The sequence below is a fragment of the Aphelocoma coerulescens genome, chromosome 5, assembly GCF_041296385.1.
Source record: "Aphelocoma coerulescens isolate FSJ_1873_10779 chromosome 5, UR_Acoe_1.0, whole genome shotgun sequence".
Classification (NCBI taxonomy): domain Eukaryota; kingdom Metazoa; phylum Chordata; class Aves; order Passeriformes; family Corvidae; genus Aphelocoma; species Aphelocoma coerulescens.
This window is the reverse complement of record NC_091019.1, coordinates 54379897-54402132: the sequence shown is the minus strand read 5'-3', so window position 1 is coordinate 54402132 and position 22236 is coordinate 54379897. Positions and strand designations below refer to the sequence as shown.

At 38.4% G+C, this 22236-nt stretch overlaps 1 long non-coding RNA gene across 1 annotated transcript; it reads right to left on the bottom strand.

Annotated features, from left to right (window-relative positions):
• Positions 1 to 7422: 7422 nt before the first annotated feature.
• Positions 7423 to 15069, bottom strand: LOC138110866 (uncharacterized). Its single transcript, XR_011151124.1, has 3 exons — positions 14571 to 15069; positions 14059 to 14156; positions 7423 to 7792 (listed from the first exon to the last, which is right to left on the bottom strand). It is a non-coding gene; the product is annotated as an uncharacterized lncRNA (long non-coding RNA).
• Between the last annotated feature and the right edge of the window lie 7167 nt (positions 15070 to 22236).

Here is a 22236-nt window from a genome sequence, read left to right as displayed (position 1 = left end):
ATACTGGCTCAGCCATGACACAATTTTCTCTCTGGTAACCAGCCCTCCCTGCCCTTTTCTGACCATATAACACCCTCTCCTTCAGAACAGAAATGTATAGGTTTACACAAATTTGTGATAAATCATGTGGCAATGCTTAGTTTTAGGACAGCAGTTCGCATATATTCTTAACAAGTCTGTGGTGTAGACCTCATTGGTACTGTTTTAAAAAGTTTTTGATATAGACAGACAGTGAGAAGACTGCACCAGAAAGTATTTATGAGTATTCTGTATTCTTTATCAGAATATGAACACAAGAAATTGTACATAGGACTTAGATGTGACACCCTACAATTGGATAAGGATGGAAAAAAGAACTCTATTCTGGCATGAGGGGAGAGGGTGCACAACTAATTTTCCTATGACTACCCCAGCTGTGATTTATTTACATCTTTCTGGATCCAGCTTAGAACTTCATACAGCATGCAAGCTATGGGCCCTTTTGTGAAAAGGTTTCCTACACTCCCCTTATGCCTGATCAGAGTTTAAACAGCATCTGTCACTTAATCTTTGTTAGTGTCTTAAGTATGCCCTTGGTTTAAACTTCCTTGAATGGAAAATCTGTTCATGTCATACCTTTCCAAGGACTGGATGAATTTATTGAGTTTCCCTAATACTTTCTTTCTATGTATCTTTAGCTTTCTAAGCTGGCATTCCAAAATACTGCAGGGATTGTGAGCTCTACATTCTGACTCCCTTCTGAATCTAGATATTAACTCTTAACACTAGAGCTCTGTGAATAGATGCCTAGAGTATTGCTGTAGGGTACAGAATTATACCATGCTGATATGCCTTTAATGTGCTTATAGTGGGTAACAACCACAAGCTATATGTCAAAAACATCTTTACTAATGAATTCAAAGCAAGTCTGCCATGTGCTGCTGTCCAGCTACTTCATTTTTCAGAAGTGAAGGAGAGGTCAAATATCTCATCACATCCTAACCTTCTAGTCCTTGTCCTGACTGGCTACACATTTGTACTGGCTACATGAGTAGGAATTGACAACTTAAAGAAAAGTGAAATAGGCAAACCAGAATTCTCAGTCCTACTGTTTTTGAGATGCACTGGCATTGTAGTGCTCATCTTTTCTGGTGAAGGTATCTGTCCTTGTTCCAGACAGTTGTTCCAACTGACTAAGATACCTTCATCTTTCCCAGATCAGCTCATCATAACCACTAGAAAACTACAATTCAATTCCTGCTTTGTAAGTAGTCTATGTTGCAGTTATTTCATCATCAGTTATGTATTGAATGCCCATAAACTGCAGGTTATAATGCTATGATTGTGTCCCAAGAGCAGACAAATCTCTGTTGATCATACACAGAGCAGTGTTACTCCGCCCACACATGCAGGAGAAGGGGTCACACTAAAGTGCAGGGACCATCCACTTACTGTGCTAAAAATCTTAGTGTTTTATTAAATGCTGCTTAGATAGATATTTTCCTAAAGCAAATTCCATCTCTTTTTGTCCCCTCCATTTTATTAATTTATTGATTCTTTATTTGAGGATACTAGCCAAAAGATTAGTCAGCACAGTCCATATTTCTCATATCTCCAGGGTGATGTTGGCAAGGCAAATGGAGAAAAATTGATAAAAGTTTTGTAAAGATGTCAGCTGGAAAAAGGTGGCATTGCTTAGGAAGATATGTTATGCTCAGCTCACCTCCCTGTTCAGAGAAAGAGAATTTCTCAGAATTTCTCAGAAGAAGACCAAGGGCCATTTCTCAGGTAGGTGAAACATTTCTTAATGTTAAGGTCTATTTTCCTTATGTGTAATGAATGCTATTAAATTCTTCTTTCTTTGGTACAACATACTCATCCCTCAATATTCTAGCAGGAAATCTCATTGACAAGTTCCCTGAAATTCTCTAATGCCTTTTTTAACAGATTTTTTATTTGCAGCAAGAGAAATCCAGCACACTGAGCCACTCTGGCTTTCACTCAGATAGGCCTTTGCCAGCATCATTCCTAGTGCACAGTGTGTGCCAGTTCTCTTCTACTCCCTGGCTGATATACTTTCTTGTCTGAATAGGCTTATCACCTGCAAAATATAATACCTCTGCCTTCTCTCCCTTCTTTATTAGCCCTAGTAAATAATAACATCTCAGTACCCCTGGTGACTTAATTTTTAGGGTATATTTCTCTGTAGCAGTAAAGTTTGCACTGACATTTCTTCTCCATATGTCCAGGTAGGTTGTTTAGTTTAGGTTGGGGGGGAGTGGGGGAGGGTGTGTAGTTTGCCTTTTTTTTTTTGTGACTAAGAAGAACAAAATGCACAGATTATGTCAGAATTGGCCATGCTGTCAACAGTGTGGTCTCCTCATCTCCACCAGTTTATCCTCCTTCCACTGCCTTCCAGGAAAAGTTAGTCTGATTACTCCTCCCCTCAAAATGTTTTAATTGATTGCCAAGAACTCTGTGCACGGTTTCTTCAAGGCTGGTTATTCCCTGGACTAACCAAAAATATTGCCAGCACTCATACCCTCTGACTCACCTCTGGATCCCAGCTGTTGTGATGGTTCTGGATTGTGATTATATTTGGTATAGTCGCAAATAATTGTATGGGTTCCCTGTAGCTTGTGCTAGTGTATGCAAAAAGCCCAGAAGATACTACTTCTGTAGCTCTGAAAGGACTTGAAAGCAGAGAAGAAACATGTAAGTCAAAAGGATATGGTCTGAGACTAAGGAGTCCCAACTTCCACTGATCTAGGGGATTAAAGAAAGGAGGGTCCTGGAGTATCTCTGAAAGAAGGCAGATTACTACTGGAAACTGTTGTTCACTGACACCCAAAGCCTTTTTATGAGTGCCAAGAGTCTGCACAGGACTAGAGGTCCTGTTGCAAAGGCCTAAATTCCATCTAAACACCTGCTGCTCCTTCTACAGCCTCTTGTTTGCTTGTGACTCACTCAAAAGCATTCAGCTCTCTTCACTCCCCAGCACAGGGGATGCAATACATTCCATACACATGCAATACAGCCAAATATTTACATGCCATCCTGTCTGCTCTTCAGATTTGAAAATTGTCCATCGTTTCCTCTACCCATGTACCCATTATTCTGAGATCAATGTGTGACCTCAGATTTTAAGGTCAAAAGGAGCTTTTAGATCATCCTGTCCAACCCCGTTTACAATTCAGAATTTATAATTTTATTCTATTCTCCCTGTATGTGAAAGCATAATGCACATTCTTATGTAATTGCTATGCATAACAAGCAGCACTGTGTAATTTGATAAATAGCAATAAAGCATATCGAAATGGCAGCTCTTTATAAAAGAAGGCTGAATTCACCTTGCAATATTATTGGCCAACTGAGAATTTCAGGCATTTGCTGGAAAGTTTAATGCAAGCTTTGAAATTTGGAAAGCATGCTTCTTTGTTAAGAAATTCTCCATTTCTCATCATGAGCTTCTCAGAAACCATTAACATTTTTTATTTAAAGTAATAAGCTCAGAAGAAGGGGATATAGCCATGAGATAATAGCCTTTGTGAAATCACTAGGTGTGCTGAGGTGAATCCATGGGTACTCAACATAATGACAGGATCATCAGCTAATGCCTACTTTTATAGAGTTTTAATATTCTAATCACTTTTCCAAGAAATAATCTTTATATTTAAAGGTATAAGGACAGTCTTAGAGCCAAAAATGTTAAAATAATATTATGTTACCCTGTGAGTCTTGTAGACAATTAGTTTTAATAGAATGTAATACACCAATCTGATTCACTAAGACAGTGAGGTTTTCAGCTAAAAGAATTACAGAGGCTATGCCTACTCATTATATTTCAGCTCTAAGCCAATTCAGCTTCTCTTCCTCAGAGTCCTCAGGCTCCTCTGCTTGGTGTCTTGATTAAGATGGCATGGGAGACCAATGGTCCCTTGTGCATGATGTTATGATTAAGCCCCTCCTGTGGCTGAGTTTCCAGCATGACTGTGGAAGTCAGGACACACACATTTGACTCTAGACTCTCACTTACATTTCATGGAATCCCTATTTCTACCCATTTAAAAAACAGAGATAAAGCCATTCCTGAATGCCAGAAGTCTTAAGGAAGTGATGACTGTGCAAGTTTGAGATGCCTAATATACATATACATACCCCTAATGTACAAATATCTGTACTAAGTGATGTTCTTAGATAGCCTGAAAGGAAAAATTGTTACTATTAAAATACTAATTTCTTCAAGCACTGCTAGCTTCTTGGCTGCTAAGGAGGAGTTAGAAAAATCTCACTGTGGAAAGAAAAAAACAGAGTTGGAGAATCCCAATATATAATGATATACTTCAGACCTTACTGTGTTAGAGCAAATCCCCACATTGTCAACCATTTACTCTTTGCAGGTGTGAGTTCGCTGTTTCTGACAAGTAATGCTAAATTCATAAGATTACTAGTGAGGCTGCAACCATCTAATAAGTATCTAATAAATATGATTGTTAAAAAGAGCAAGGTATTTCAGAATAAGAAAGCAAACTTCTCTCACCATTTTGCAGATAACAAGTTCATATATATTTTCAAAAAAGAAAGATCTTTGCATCTGGGATAAGACTGTTTCTGACAGCACAAGGGAATGTGACCAAATAAGAGAGCTTTATTAACTGTATTCTACAACAAACCTACAAAGTCATTTTACTCATGCGCTTTCGGATTCGATTAAATAGTAGCCATGGGGTTATTGTCTGATTATTTCTGACTGAAAATTCAAATATTTTAAGTATAATAATGAGGATTTTACTACTCTGCTTGTGAAGCTACTGAGATCCAAGTCTCCCTGTATTAAAGTAAGCAAGAAACATAACGTTACTCAAGTTACATTTTCCACTTGAATTGGCAATGTGATTGTGCATTCCTAAGCCACAAGAATAAAATCTTTGGAAACTAAAAGCAACCAACAGTACATACTGGGATGTCAATGAGCCATAAAGGCTATATATAGATTTATATAGCAGATAAATATTATGCTGTCATTAGAGAGCAAGCAAGGGTTTAATATTTGGATCCTATGTCAGATTTCTGCAGAACATTACTCTCCAACAGAGAGTATAAAAACCTCTTCCGGAGGACAGCAAATCAAGTGATAGTATTCAACAACCAGGCAGCCAAATCAGCCACATGTTTCAATGTTAACCTCAGATGGGATCCAGTGAGAAGTTTATGATGTAAAGGGACCAAGAAAATTATCTTGACCCCTTCTGTCAGTTCCTGGTAAACATAACAGACAGCAATATCATCAGTTCATGTCACAGCTGGTATGGCAAGTTCACATTAGGTGCTCAGGAAAAGTCATCTCAATAGCTTCAGTATTTCTGTGCTGTGTTCAGCTTCAGTTCATGGTGGCTTCCTATTATTAGAATTAGTGACTGTCTTAAACAATAAATCCTTCTTTGGGGCTTTTTTATTTTTCCTTTCATGGAAATGTTCTGTGGGATTTCCCATTGTTCCTTATGGTTAAATTAAGCAGATATGAAGAGACTATTTCTGTTTTCCATAACCCAAGAGGGGTTAAGAAAGTTCATCACTGTAAGGGGCCAACCACTTGTTCTATCTATTTTCCTTCTATGAAAGTGAGCTCAAATCAGACTAACTTTCTCTTTAAGTTTTTTCCTTCCTGTTACCTAAATCAGTCTTTCTGACATGCACAGAAGATCTAAACAAATGCTCTTCTCATCAGGACTTTTTCTCCTGCAAATATCAAGAGTTCTTTCATTACAATATGTTGACCAAAACTGTATTACTGAGATTTTTTCCAGACATCAAACAATATTCCTGTACAACCTTTGATTCCAGACAGCATATAGGCATTCTAGTAGTCATCTATTTGTATTTAATTTTCTCCCATAGTGATCATGATGGTGATATCACAGGCTTTAAATTTGCTAGTGGCTAAATTTTGTAGGCAATCTTGTCTCTTCTCTTAAACCTATCCACCTCCTAATGCTCTCTCTCAAGAAATGTTAAGTTTGTGACTACTGCATAATGCCTTAGCCATGTTTTATTTTGAGCTGCAGCCTCTAAGCTGGTTTTCATAGAATATGGAAGCCTTGCAGAAGGTCTGCCTCTGTCCTAGACATGTGTTCTCATCTTCCAGCAGTGGAGTCAAAACCCTTTCTTACTCTTCAGCATCCCCATGAACTTTTACATAACTTCAACAGGGAAGCATGAAGAGACCTTGTACTTAGAGCATTTCTACCAAATAGCTCCTGTCTAAAGATTTTGCAAGAGTTTTGAAGAGTATAGATTGGGGTGGGGATACTCAATAATTTTGTTTTTCATGAAGGTTAAGGTGGATGTAAGGACACATACTGTCACTGAGACAGTAGGAGTGTAAAAGTCTGCAGCCTGTCTATGGGCTGTGTTCCAGTAGTGGAGAAAGCCAACTATTCTGGTCTGGAGGCCAAGGACTCTATCCTTTTCCACGCCCACTTAAATACTAACGTAAAGAATGAAATGGATCCTATCCAACACATATAGTCTTGGCTAGTCTATCACACAGAAATCTATTGATGAAGTACACAATGCAAAAATTATTCTAGAATTAAATTGAAGGACCTACACATAAGGCTCTTGCCACCATGTGTTGAAATCTTATCTCTTATCGATGTTGCCCACAACTGAAGTTAAGGTAATGGCATTTCCCAAACCAGTAGCAAACCACAGACGAGTAGCTGGACAAAGCATGTTTCATGATTTGGTAAGCAAGACTAGTGGTGTCACCTGGGCCTCTCACATAGTCAAAGCTCAATACCTCATAATCTGAAATTGGTTAAAAATGTAGAGGGAGATGAAGAGAAGGAAAGCTTTCCATTTTAGTTTTATAATTTTCTGTTTTCCTCAACCTTTCACTCTCTTGTGAGTAAGATTCTTCAGCTTTAAGTGCTGAGCTTATTGCTTTAAAGAGTCAAAAAACAAATAAAATGAAAATGTAAATTATTTTCATTTTGTTTTCAGGTTCTTCTGTTTTTCCGTGATTCATACATTTCAGGGAGACAAAATCATCATTTGATTTCCACATTCACACACCAAAATTTTGATTTATGTTTTTTAACTTTTAACATTATATCAGAAACTCTATCTGTAATTTAGATGCAGATTCTCTCATTGACTACTCAGCAGTTCTATCAGCCCATACAGTATATCCTCAGTTGATATATCCTTATCAACAGCTCAGGAAGAACTTCTTGGAAAGTTATTTTCCCAGTATTAGAAAATTTTAGTTTGTCATCACAGAATCAAACTAGGATATGTTCTAATAAAGACCCTTAAAAATATGAGGCTTTATTTTCTTAATTAAAAAAAACCAAAAAACAAAAACCTGAATCTTTCAAAAATATATCTTTAATATTCAGTTCTCCTCCACTAAAAAGTCGTTTGCGAAAACTAGGGGAACTCCACAATATCAAACACCAGACATATCCATTTTTCTATAGGAGTATAGACATGATCGTTTCTAAAATGCACTTCTCATTTCTCAGTGTGACATGGGTTGAAAACTTTGAGTAGGCAGGAGAGGATTAGGACATTTTTTTCTCCCCTTAATCTTGTTTCTTCCAAAGATCAGGGTTTTGCTCAGGAATGTACTCTTCTCTTGAGGATACATAGACAAAAGGCAAATAGCCTCTGAGTGTGTGACTCTTGCATGGTGAGGTCAGCACTAGTTGAGATCTCTTATTGATCTGTTGAATCAGACTGGAGAACATGAAATTCTTCTTAAGAGTGATCCAGCACCCATCCATGCCTTCCAAAATCTTTGTCTTCACTGAGCAGGAAAGATAAGCAAATATTTATGTAAATAAATATTTATTAAGGTTCTTTTGCTAGAATACACCGAACAAAGTTTATTTTCAGTTATTGTATTTGTTATCAGAATTTCTTGATTAAGTCATTATTTTACTACATCCTGTAAAAGCAGTTCAGCACTCACATAGTTAATATAGAACTATTCGCCTCCAAAACAGACAAATTTGATTGCCTATATAAACACCTCCTTTCCATCTCACTATGTTACTGGTTAGAATTGTACAATTGTTATTGTACATTATTATTATAATTATAACAATGGTCATTTTCAAAGAATTATTATTAATTATATATAACCACAGTCATTTTGCTTAGATATTGGTGCAATCTTAAACTTCTGGCTCTGGAGCTATTTTAAAAGTTCTGGAATTTTTCAGAGAACTAGGCTGAGAACCTGATGAGGTTAGGCCATGAGAACCTGATGAGGTTCAACAATTCCAAGTGCAAGGTGCAGCATCTGTATCAGGGCAATCCCAGACAAGAGTACAGAAGAACTCATTGAGGTCAGCCCTGCAGAGAAGGACATGGGAGTGTTGGTAGATAAAAAGCTAGACATGACCAGGCAATGTGCATTTGCAGCCTACCGTGTCCTGGGCTGCATTAAAAGAAGTGGTGCAACCAGCAGGGTGAGGGAGGGGATTCCACCCTTCTACTCTGCTCTGGTGAGATCCCAACTGGAGTGCTGCTTCCAGCTCTGGGGACCACAACATAAGAAGGACATGGACCTGTTGGAGTCCAGAGGAGGACCACATAGATGATCAGAGGGATGGAGCACCTCTCCTATGAAGACAGGTTGAGAGAATTGGTGTTGTTCAGCCTGGAGAAGAGAAGCCTCCAAGACCTTACTGTGGCCATTCAGTATACGTAGGAGTGTATAAAAAACAGGGAGAGAGATTTTACAAGGATATTTAAAGATAGGACAAGGGGAAATGATTTTAAGCTAAAAGAGCAGAGATTTAGGTGCTAGGAAGAAATTCCTTACTCAAACGGTGTTGAGGCAGTGGAACAGGTTGCCCAGAGAAGTTGAGGGTGCCCCATCCCTGAAAGCGTTCAAGGAATGCCTGGATAGAGCCCTGGGCAACCTGACCTAGTGGATGGCATCCACCCACGGCTGGAGTGTTGTAACTTCATGATCTTTAAGGTCCCTTTCAACCCAAGCCATTCTCTGATTCTATGAATAAAATATGCCTTCAGGAATCCCAGAGTCCTGAGAACAGTGAGAAAGTTTGGGAAGAGGGAAAGAAGACCTACTCTCAGTGAAAAAGGATCAGGTTAGGCAATGTTTAAACAAGTTGGACATACACAAGTCTGTGGGGTTTACTAGAATACAGCCACAAGAACAGAGGGTGTTGGCAGATGTCATTGTGAGACTGCTCTCTCATATATCTGAAAGGTCAAGGTGATGAGGAAATGTTCCTGAAAATGGGAAGCAAGTAAATGCCATTCCTTGGAATTTTCAAGTTTCCAAGGAAGGATGAGGAGTCTCCATTCTTGGAGATACTCAAAACTTGACTGGACACAGCCCTGGGAAACTTTTTCTGGTTGACCCTGCTCTGAATGGTGATTGGATTAGATAATCTCCAGTAGTTCTTTTAGCCTCAACTCTTGTGTGATTCTGTGATATTCTGTGGAAGTTTTAGTGCTAGAAAAGTCTGATAGGAATTTTAAATGAAAGCATTGTGAACCTTGTCATATTTCCCACTTCAGGGGGAAAAAGGAAAGAAAAATTTAAAAAAAAAAAAAAAAAAAAAAAAAAAAAAAAAAAAAAAAAAAAGAGAAAAAGACCATACCATCACCACCCTCTTGGGTGCCTCTCAATTAAAAACTGATATTTGTTTGAAGTAATTCTTTCAGAAATCCCAGTGTGCCTGAGACTATTATAAAAGCTTTTGTTTACATGCATTAAATTACAACAGTTTTCTGAGAAATCTGTTTTCATTCAGTTATTTACTCTCAAAAAACAGGTTTCTTGAGACCAGGGAGAAGGCTTCTTGCAACCATATGGAATCTTCTGACCAATACAGCTTCTCCTTAGAAGTTCCCATCTATCTATATTTTGCAATCAAATCAAATGCAAATCAGTCTGACTCCATAACACTTTCCAAGGCAATAAAAGTTTTTAATGTATTTGGAGGCCACCACACAGGAGAAATGAACACTTTCCCACTACACTCCCCCTTCTGTCTCATCTCCCAAGGAAATCTGAAAAAAAACCTCTAATACTATATATTTGCACTTGAACTAAAATAGTATTGGTGGTTACATGACAGTGGAAAAGAGAGAGTCCTGGAGCTGGAGCTTACTCCAGATATTTAGTGGTTATAAGTATGATACAAGCCTGTAAATTAAAGAGTGTATAACTCATAAACCCAGCATCCCCCTCTTTTTTATTTATTTATTTTTTTTAATTGAAGCCAAATTCTACTTTCAACCAGCAGAAATTCCTCGCCCCCAGTGCTCCATTGTTGGGAATGTCTGGAAAGGCCAGATGTTGGAGGCAGTAATTCAGGGGCTGAAGGAGTGCCTGAAATACCCACTGCCCTCTGGAGGACAAGAGAGAGGCTGAGCTGCTGGAACCTTCCGCCAGTGCAGGCTGTAATGCATTGTGTGCTTCTGTTGTGGTTTTGCCTAGAATAAATGGGGATTGAAACTGGAAACTACTTAATGGTGCAAAAAATTAACATAGCCCCAAAAGGCTTGGAAATTTAAATCTGAGTTTGTACTCACTGATCTTCTGTGGTGTGTCATGTTAATTCATGTCCTATTTTTATGTCTTATTATGAGAAATGTGGCTTATTATAGAAGGGAAAAATCTGTCAGATATGATTAATGCCTTCATGTCTAGGAAAGTAGCCTTGTAGCCACACAGGCTTAGGGTTTAAAAGAAACAAAGTTTTAGGGAGAAGTAATTTTTTTCTTTTAAAAAACCTGACGCAGGTGGAAAAAAACCATGCTTTCCAGGCACAGTTTTTCAGTTTTTAAATTCCAAGGTATTGAAATTTGTACAGATGAAGTAGAGCATAATTAATGAATATCTTTAGTCATGTACTTAATAAACTGGAGAGCCAAATTAAAACTTGATCTATAAAAAAAATTCCCGTGCTATGAAAAAAGTGGAAAAATAATGAATGATGAGCCAAGATCTAAGCGGATGAACAACCATAAAATGCCATAACTCTTGAGATTTACAGAAACATTTTCAGGTAAACACAGCATTTCTGTTTTATATTTAGAACTTCAACACCAGAACCAAAAAATGCTTCCATAGTTTACTTTTCAGTGTAGCTACACAAAGTTAAATAAGAGACAAAACCGTCTTATCACCATTGTAAGACAAAAATTCCAGTGGTGGTACACACAAACTTCAGAGATAAATTTACTGCAAACAGCAGTGAATATGACTGGTCCTTTCTTCATTGTGGTAGATGGAACACAAAGAGCCAGCACAAATGGCAGGAAACAAATAGGAAATTTTTTTTTAAATTGAAGAATTTTAATAATTGCATTGAATTAAGACACAAGTCATTCTTGAAAAAACCTCAAAAGCTCTTGAAAAATGACAGATTAAATAGCCTGACAAACAAGATCCAGTAAGAGGCATAAAGGCATATTCCATCCCACATTTTAACTCATCCATAATGATCCTAACACAAAATATTAATAAAGTGTAATTTGTTCTGGAAGGGTCTAATATTTAAAACAGACCATTTGTAATGAAACTTTCCAAGATCCATTCTCATCAATAATGCTTTCTTTTCCTCAGAAAAGAATGGAGGGCCATGAAAGCATTAGATTCTGCATCTCCAGGAGGAAGCCTCCCTGAAAGCTTTTTTAACTTATTGTGCAAATAGATGATCCACATCTACTTGATGGGACAGGATATACAGCCACCACGAACAGCAGTACTTCCTCTCTTTGTCACTCCCTCCCTCCCTCAAGATCAGCATGGCTTCTCTGGCTCCCTCGACAACACAGAGCTCTACTGAGATCTTATGGACTACTCCAATACACACACACTGCTCTCTATAACATCCTCTGGCCTTTCTGAACCCTCATCCACTTTGTCCTTACTGGCTTCCCTCAGCCCTCAACACCTCCCTGCACACACTTGTTGAATATTTTGTGTCATTATCACAAAATTCAATTTTGCTCTTAGGGGAACTGGAAGTTAATGTTGCCTGCAGAACTGAAAAGCCTTGAGTGGGTCCTGGCACTACATGAGGAATTGTATCATTCAGTGAGGAATGCGATCTGAAGAGCCCTATTCAGCCTACAAATCATTTACTCAAAAGACTACAATAGACACCAGGCAGAAAATAGTATGAATACAGGGAAAAAAAAAAAAAAGGCAGCCTCAATCCTGCAAACACTTATGTGTGTACTTAATGTAATGTGGATGAATATTGATTTCAATGAGAGTGCTTATATGCATAAAGCAAGGCATATGCATGCTTATAGGATCAAGGCCAAGATTGTTAAGTACTGCAAGCTGAGCTTTAATGACTGATAAAGCAACTTAGGAATACACCAAAATATGTCAAGGAAATATTCAAGATGCCTGGCTGGTTTCAATACTTATAAAATTGTATCTCTGCTCTGAGTCTGAAATAAGATAAATAATTTGTTAGTAAATTAATGACAATCACATAAAATTAGAATGTAGTATAATGTATGAGCGAAAGGAGCACACATGTGGCTGAATAATTCTGCCTCCTGCTAGAATGCATCCATTTCTGTGGCAGCTATTGAAAAATGTACAAAAACATAACAGTTTATGTCAAAGAGGTGAATGATCCTCCCATTTGCAACAGCCAGGGAAAATTAAAGTTGAAAGGGAATTGCTCACAACAGAATTCATCCTGCAAATATACAGACTGGGAGTTGCAAAGCCAATGGGTGATCATTTCAGACTCCACTGTACAGCTTGGTTTTAGTCTAGGTGGGCATACTGGCCACAAATTTTCTCATGCTCTCTGTCATAGTACATTCTGAAACACTGACCTAACATTTTATCAAAGTTATTTTTTCTTCAGCCTTCTATGAAAAAGAATGGATGTGAAACACTGTGGAAATGCACACTCTGGTTTCTGTTTAAACGCTCTCAGGGAAACTTTAATTGCATAACCAAAATGACAGTTTGGGACAGTGACTGGTAACTTAATGCTGGAGACTTTGAAAACCTATGTCTTAATTCCCCACTCAGTAACAGCATAACTAATTTAGCAGTGATGAACATGGAAAACAGACTCTCAGCTCAGCCTGAATGCCGAACAGATACTGTTTTCAATTATGGTGACTGCTCTGGTCTGCAAGGATCTTGAGTGAGAACACACTGCTTGTGAGCAGTGCAGTCTTGGCAGTGGAGAATACTCCAACTTTCCAGACAATACAAGTCACACACCTAAACATTTTTAGGATTATACTGTATATTTTAGAAAGACAAGCTCAGGGGAATTCTAGAAGTAGCTCACAGAAAGGAGACAAGAGTCTTCCAGGGAAGGAGGCTTGCCTGAGCACTCAACTAATGTGCAGGGAGCCTTGTGGTGAAGAGGCTGTGATGTCTCTAGCCCTGAAATTAGGTGGTGCAGCCCTGCCAGATTTGTGGTGTCCACACTGGATACAGCTCAGAACTGTCATGAATCTTCTCTGAATGTGAGATGATAGATAAGTGTCTCTTCAGATCTGGTCAGCTCTGCTAATATGACTAGCTCATGACTGTGGTGAAAATGGAGTTTTACAGGAAACTTCAATTTCAGAAATTCCTCAAGAATCTGTATGAGACCAGGATTCCTGCTTTCTGTATGCTTTGTTCTAGGGTGATCAAAATAACAATAACAAAATATAGTAACAAATTTCTAGCTCTCTACCTACAGTGCTTCATTGGCTTAGGAAATAACGTGTCATCTACTGCCCAGCCTGCTTATTCCTGCCTATCTCAGGGACTACAGTGGCAGAGCACTGGAACATGCTGTCCAGGAAGGTCGTGGAGTCTCCCTCTCTGAAGATATCTAAAACCCACCTGAAAACATTCCTGTGTAACTTGCTCCAGGTGATCCTGCCTTGGCAGAGGGGTTGAACTGTATGATCTCCAGAGGTCCCTTCCAACCCTAACAATGCTGTGATTCTCTGACTGCTGTAGAGGCATAGACTTGCATTATTTTAAACTCAAGGTAAGTTCTACCCTGGTGTCTAAAGACTGTGGGAGTTGTTAACACTCTGACTTACCTTTTTCCCCCTCTCCCTGCCATGTGGCTGCTTCAGGACCGTTCTATTTTCCTTCTATGGTTTAACTGCAATAGAGTCAGTGACTGCTGTTTATCAGTCTGCAACACACAGAGCATCAGTGTAAGAAAGGCGACAGAGAAAAAATTTAGAGGCAGAAAAGGTACTGCTTTTTTTAGTATGTAAAGTGGCTATTTAAAAAAAAACCCCTTTGTTTGTACTGGCCAGTGTAGAATTGTGCTACTTTTCTTATGAAGTTACACTTTAACACAGCATTCCTTGGCCAGCCCTACAGTTTTCATCGTGTCTAGATTCTTCAAGAAAAAATAAAGCAATATAGGACCAGCTCAGTGAAACTACCCCAGAGAGAACAGAAAAAAACCCAAACAAAACCCAAGCTTGTGAACTTTGAGGATGGAGCTTCAAAATATATATGTGTACTTTAAAATCAGATCTTTAGCTGATGAAAATAATCATGCCTCCACTGAAGCAAATAAAATTATGCCAAAACACACCAGGAGAGTATTTGACACTCAGTTGTGTGCAGCAATTCCCTGGTCTGTGGCTGCTTTAAGAACACTTGAACTGGCAGTTTGTTCAGGCAGGTTTTCGACTTGTCCGTGGAACTGCAAGGATTTTCTCACTTCTCATCGGTGTGGATCTGCAGCCAACATCTTTAAAAATATATCCCGATCTCATTCAGCTCAAAGCTGTGTAATGAAATAAGGCAAGCCCTGAGATGAATTAGAGGCAAAGGGCCCCTTTGCACACTTGAACTCTATGTGCAGCTTTCGTTGACATCAGTGTGAGCTGTGTCTGCAAATCAGTGGCCGCCTTTTGTTATGGAGTAACAAATCTTTAGCACACAGCCTACTTCTGACAGAGTCAAAGTCTTCCTTTTAAAAAGCACATTCTTTCCTTAGATTCATGCAAAGACATCAACCAGCATTGCCAAACGACACACTCAGAAAATCAGGATGCTATCCTGGACCTGCAGTGCAAAGACCAACTGGCAAGGACTGTGCAAATCTGGAAAAAAAAAAACAAAAACTCTTACTACTTATATGAAATATCAGGAAAAATACTTCCAAAAATTCCAAAATAAGAACATCCTAATTTTAATCATGCTAACTAAAGCCTAAAGCTAACTAACTGACAGCAACACTAATGACAGCAGAAATGTGTCTGAGGTGTAGGAAAAGAGTATGCAGGGTCATAATTCAAATTTCTCATTCAGTTTCTCATAACACATTCAGTTAAGGCCATATTTTGCAGGAACTCATTTAAGCAATGTTAAAAGGATAAGTTTTTTCAAGCACTCTAAGCATCCAAAAACTTCTGTTCTGACTTTGTGCGTAATCAGATTTTCCAAATGTTTCTATTTCCCAATGCTGAGAATTTTTGCAGACCTGAGTCTCACTCTGAACATTTCTGAAATGTTGATCATATCATGTAACTTACTCAGTTGAGAAAGGTACACAGTTCTGCTTTGGAGTCCAGTAAATAAACTCCAGTCACAGAGCATACCCCACTCACACATAAAGAGAATCCCTTTTGTTCTCTGAACTTTTAATCATGAAATGGTTAAAAATATTGAAGGGCCAGAACTATCAGCACTGAGAGAGAGAGAGTGAGAGAGAATGGAAGGAGGAGTGTGGTACAGCACTTTGCAAGCTCAGTAGTTCTTCAGATGTGGTCTGGCATGTAGTTCATAAAGTCAAGCAAATCTCATTTCAGTCATACAGGCACATATGCATCAACAGACATAGATACATAGATGCAAAGCCTCTGAAGAGTGAAATAAAGCAGTGTCATGTACATCTTTAGTAAATCAGCAGTAACAAAGATTTGAAGTTATAAAAAATTCATTGCTTTGTACTATTTCAGCACAAAAACAGGCTGAAAGTTTCAGATATGTGACAGCTAGGATAGGTTTTCTCTAAGAGGACACTGATGATGATGATATCATTTGAACTTTCTATTTCACTTTGATTTTCTCATGATTATATATATTTTTAAATGGAATTTATAGGAACATGATAACAGAAAATACTTTCATCCGAAAACATTGCTTCATCAGAGCAAAGTAATTTCATTGAAACAAAGGAATTTTAATTTTTTTTGGCTAGAAAATTTTTGAGGTCTCTCTTTTTAATTCTGATTAGGGGAAAAAAAAAGAGAAAAGCAGATGGAGGGGTAGAAAACCAGAAGAAGAAAGACGGATGTCTACATTCATGCAGGAAAAAGATTTTTGGCAGAATTTTGGGCAACTGGATGAGATGAAGAAGTAAATTCCAGAATGCTGAAATACAAGAAGGAAATTGATTTTTTTTCTTCCTAGGTCTGCTTCACTTTTTTATTATTAGAGTGCAGAATTTCTGGTTCTTCTGTGTTGTTTCTTTCAAATATTCTGTGGAATGAGGGATTTCATGCACTATGCCAAACTCAGCAATGCCCATGCAACCAGACATAGCACAAAGGTTAGATTATAACAGCTAATTAGAACAACTTACAGCAGGGACAGTATCGTAGAATCATTGAATGGCTTGGGCTGGAAGGAGCCTTAAAGATTATCTATTTCCTACCCCCCTTACATGGGCAGGGACACCCCCCACTAGACCAGCTTGCTCAAAGCCCCATCCAACTGGCCTTGATTTTTATCAGTGTGTGACAGGAAAAAAGAGTTTTTCAAGATTTGGGATGGGATAATAGGATATGAGGTAATGATTAGGGATTTTTTTTCTAAGCAACATGAAGATATCCCAACTCAACATTGAGGGATTTAGTGAAGATTATGAGGTGAACAGGTAAATCTCTGGAGATTGACAAAACCTTATGACTTACCAATATAGGCCGTAGATCTCATTTCCTTTGTCTTTCATCAAACAAATAATGAAAGAGGAATTTTTTGAATGCAATGGAAAGCAAGATGCAGGTAGATCCCTCTCCAAACTGAAGCTGTTATGAAAGATTGTAAACAGAGTGAAAATGTGTGTGACTTTCTCAGTCTGCATGAAGCAGCATCTGATTTTTCACACTATGTCATGCCAACTTAGAGTAATAAGAAACTATTGTTTCTACAGAAAATGGAAAATAGCATCTAAGAATAAAATAAATGCATCTTTGGCTGGAATGTCCACATTCACACAGTGTTCAGTGTTGCACAGGCCTTCTGTAGTCTGCTTTTTCCACCTACTTGAAGAAAAGCTGTTATGTTGTGCTATCTAAAGTAAATGCAGAAACCCAAAGCTTCTGCACTTTTAGCATAGATGGGCCCAAGGGAAGCCTATTTAATAAGTTAGATGGGATGAACCATAGCCATTTTTCCTACCTACTCCTCTTTCCATCTATGCTGGTTATCTGTCTTCTCTACAGCTTGGTTTCCATGACTATCATGTGGATATTGTCTTAGTCTTAAGGTAAGGATATTATTCCTAGCAATGAGAAAGAACACAGAGAACATTCAGCAAAAATGATAGGTTGTGAACACAGCATACTCTTAGCCTGGGGAGGTGATTACCACAAGGTCACTGTGGCCCAGTGGTTCTGGTTTTTTTGAAGAGAATTCAAAAAAAGCTGGGCATTTTTGGAGTATAAAAATACACTGATAAATATTATTGCATGTGTGTGTCCATATGTATTTTAAATACATAAATGCATAGATACATATGCTTATATATACATAAAAAAATATGTGAAAAGCGAGGCATGATTCAGAACTGAAACCAATCTCTATTGAGACTAAGGAAGGCATGTCATTGTGATTGACTATTCCTCAGCTGCCCTGTTCCATTTTCTCCCCAAAGCAGCCTACACTGATGGTTGAAAGAGATCATTTCCCTTGTGTTCGAGTTCCTGAAGGCTGTCAGCAAAAGGCAAGTTCTCAGACTTCAATGAAAGAACCTACCATGCTACAGTCCTTCTGCTTTAGCTGTCATTCCTTGTGAAGGGGAAGAACATACAGACCTGCAGCTTATGATAGCCAAAACCCTAGAGACTTCTGGACCAGGCCAGATCATGGAAAGAATCATAGATGGATAGAGTGGCTTGGTTTGGAAAGGACCTTAAAGATCATCTAGTCCCACCATGGGCAGGCTTGTCACTGTCAAATATCCTGTCTGGTTTGTCAGAGCCTGGACTCCTTCATGATGTTACAATACACACCAGTGATGATGGTTGGTGATATCACAGCCTTAGAAATCAGTTTAGGAATCTTGCTAAGCCATGCCATTCTTTGTAGCTCATGATTCACACTTCCACTGAACGCTTCACAGGGCTGAGTTTCTGTAGCACAGATGAACCTCAGGCTCTCTGTATGCCATCTTCCCTTGCAGCCTGTGACTGACACAGCTGAATCTCAGACACTACAAATTTCTTTCTGGCTAATTCAGTGTCTTGATGTCAACACCTGGGCAGGTGGGTAGAGATAGGCAGACAGTGCAGGGAGAGGAGAAGGCATGGCTGGACCAAATAAAGGTGCTAACAAGAACCTTGCATTCTTAGAGATGATCCATCTCCTGGACTTCAGTCTAAGCTTGTGTCCAAGCAATGTTGAGATAGCATTTGAAATACACATAGTTTTCATGCTAAAATCTTTACTTATTGTAGCTAATAAGAATTTTAAATTTAGTGTCATGTCTAATTTTTGTATTTGATGAATTACCCTCTTTATTACCAAGTTGAAGTCCCCCATAAACTAGCTGCAAATTATCTATTGATACTTTCTTTTTCTTTTGTTTCTTTTCCTCCCCAATACAATTCTCTGCTGTATAACAATTGTATTTGCCTGGGACTATGGAAAGAGTTAGGTAAATCAATTTTAAACAAACCATATATTGTATGCTTATATAGTTTCATTTCCAATAAATAACCTGGAATAGCTAGTCAACTTTACATGCAATCTTAATTTCAGTTTCATATGCATAACGGAAGCAAGGAAAAATGGGACAGACTTGAGAAGGGAAGAAAGATTATATGGCTACAAGCACAGTGCGATGTAAATTCATTTACAAGGGCATCTGCATCTGTATGTCCAGTCAAGTGGCACAGTGAATTGCGAGGGGATTATTGATTTCAAAATGACTTGACTGCAGTCATGCAGTACTGAGAATACCTTATTGCTTCCCTTAGCTTCATGTACCAATTTGATCATATTTTGTGTATGTCTCAGCAGTCACACATGTAAGTCTGAAAATAAAAGGGCAACAACCTCACAAAAATAAAAAAATGAAAAAAAAATAGCAAAAACAGGGTCTCACCACATAAGAAATCAGGTTTGCTCTTTATTTTCAAACACCCTAAATCCTATACTTATCTATTTGAATACCCCTCTTAAAAACAATTAAAATGCAACTTACAGCAATGCTGAGCAGAAGCCCTCTGAAAATCAGGTCCCATCAAACTGGAGTCATCCAAGGAAATTTATGTCACTTTTAAGGTTTGAATTTATAACTTCCAAAGTCAACATGGATAAAACTTTCTGAATGTGTGCACAACATGGAGCTAAGAGAACTTTGATACGGCACACTGCAAGCTTTTAAAACTTCCATGTGCATGCAGGCCTGATAACTTTTAAAAACCGTTTTTCAAGGAAAGGAGCAAGAAATAAGAATCATCTCCCCTAACATATGGATTAAAACTTTTACACTGTCAGTAATTAAAATACCATGACAAATTAAGAGCTGATAAAAGGCCACAGCTAAAGATTTATGTTCTTTTTTTTAAAGCTTCTTTAAGCTTTACCAAATGTACTGTGCTCCATGTACTTCATCTCTAACATCTGAATCCAGTTAGCAATGATTTTCAACTAACAGGGTGTTCCTTTGCATCAAAATGTGTAGCAGGATCTCTGTGTTACGCATGTCATCTTATGACAGTCAGTTAGCTCTCTTGCTGAAGTGCATTAGGAAACTGTTTTAAAGAGCTTGCACCTTTTGTCAGAGTGGTTAAAAAAAAAAAAAAACATTGTTTAACAGCCCTGTATGTCTTACCGTTATACTCTCCACCTTTTGCAAAGGTCAGGGAAGTGTCATTTTGTGACTGTACTAATTTATTCAGAAGCACAGCTTAACTCTTCCTGTGACTTGTTAAAATCATGACAACACCATATCGGGTGGGGGGAGGCAGGATTCAAAGTGTAGACAACACACGTTTAGTGAGTAGCTTTTTACTTGTGTCTTACATCAATCACTCCTGACATTTCCAAGGAGAAATCCTATCTGGACCCTAAAAATCTATTTCCTTTTCTCATGACAGCTGTGATTAAGGCAGGGCAGCTTGTACCACGCAGTTCTTTAATGATGAAGGCAGTCCTTCATGTCAACTTTCTTCTTAAAGTTGCACTTATCAGAAATATTCCAGTGCAAAGTATTTCCCCTTCTATTTGTTCTGTGCACACTTCCAATAAAAAATGAGGTTTGTTTGGGTGGTTTACAAAACTATCCCTAGAGGTCCACTGCAGCCAGTAAAAAAACAGCTTCAGGTTTTCAAAAGGTAAAGCTGGTTGCTCCTCAGCACGGCACCCGGTGTTTCTAAGGAACAGAAGAGGATTCATAGTGCCAACTTGTCATTTGGAGTCACCCTCGCATTGCTTTGTATAAAGTGAATGGGACGTTAGAGTGGTTCAGTGCCTTGTGTTATATTAATGTTCTGCTCAGGGCAGTGTAGACTCAGATCTCATTAAATATGGTTGTTTGAAATGACTTAGACACTGAATGGCATTGGGTCTGTTTTATCAGCACTTACAGTAGGTCCAGAGGCTCATTGTCTGAGTTGTATCAATGCACAGTTTCACTACCTTTCTTCGCTTATCTGAGAAATACCCACACTAGTTAAAATTAGAAATGCTCTGACAGTGAATTATCTGCTGCTCACTCCTACCCATAGATGATGGCAAAAATAAAAAAGGTCTGCTTTTTCTTGAGTTAATAATTACCAAACTTTTGGGGAAAGAAAATGATCTGTCTTTATATTTCTGATATGCTGCAACACAGTCCTCCTTGTCACATGATTAAGCATTCAATAACTAGACTTCAGGAGGCAAGAACAAGTATTGTGCTACACTAGAAGTCAGAAAAACTCCCTCCTTTTTCTCTCCACTCTCACTAGGTTACTTAAGTTTATATCAGAGCCATCCACTGGTTACTGAACATTTTCCAGCACTTCAGCTTCGGAAGTTTTTTCTACTCTTTATGAAGGGCAGTGTAATTCTGTTGGGCCTCAGATGGGTTTTCAATGTCAACCTGAGGTCAAGTGTGTGAATCTCAAGACAAGATCAGGACACATCTGGAGGACTGTGCATTACTGTCCTACCCTATTAAAAAGCAGCAGCAACAACAACTGCTTAGGAGTTCCTGGGGCTGAGCCTGACAGCGAAAACAGATGGATCACACTTCAGGATTTAATTTTCAGATGTGATTCCCCCATGCAGATGAATGGTTGGCAGAATTTATGATCTTTAAACAGGTTAATTTTGAAAAGTCAAATTCTGTTCTATGATGTACGAGACATCATAAGAAGCTGTGATAGCCTCTTGTGTGTGACATATTATACAATGGAACCGTGTGGTGCAGTATCTCCACTGGAAAAAACTCATGGAGCCTCATTGTCTGTGTCAGTTTGGGTAGCTGCTGACCTGGCTGCTCACCTTTCACCCATGGTTTGCCTTCTTCTACCCACTACAGCAAGCAGTAAACCAAAACTCATCAACATTATAGCACCTTCATAGGTAACTGCTAACTCTGACCCATTTTAGGCAAAGACAATTGAAAATAGAAAGTAGGAAAAGAACTATACAAAGATGATCAGGTTCTAAGTGTGTAGTTTATATACTTGCCTCCTTAGATGTGGCTCAGAAAAGTTATGTGTTGCTCATGGAAGAAAGCCAGTGCCTTTTAAACATTATTCATGACAAAATTCAGCCTGCCAGTCAACCACATGCCGCAGATGAATATAAGCCTAGGGCTTGCAAAGGTTTTTGTTGGGGTTTTTTTGTTTAGATTGGTGGGGTTTTTTCTTTTTCTTTTTTTGTACTAGAATTTTATGCATGCTCTCAATATAAATATGTAATAGAGAGGCTGCTTGCTTAAATACCCTCACCCCCCACACTCACACACAAACTGCTCCTTGCATCATTATCATGCCATAGGGGTAAGCAGAAAAAGAGAATGAATCCCTATGTAT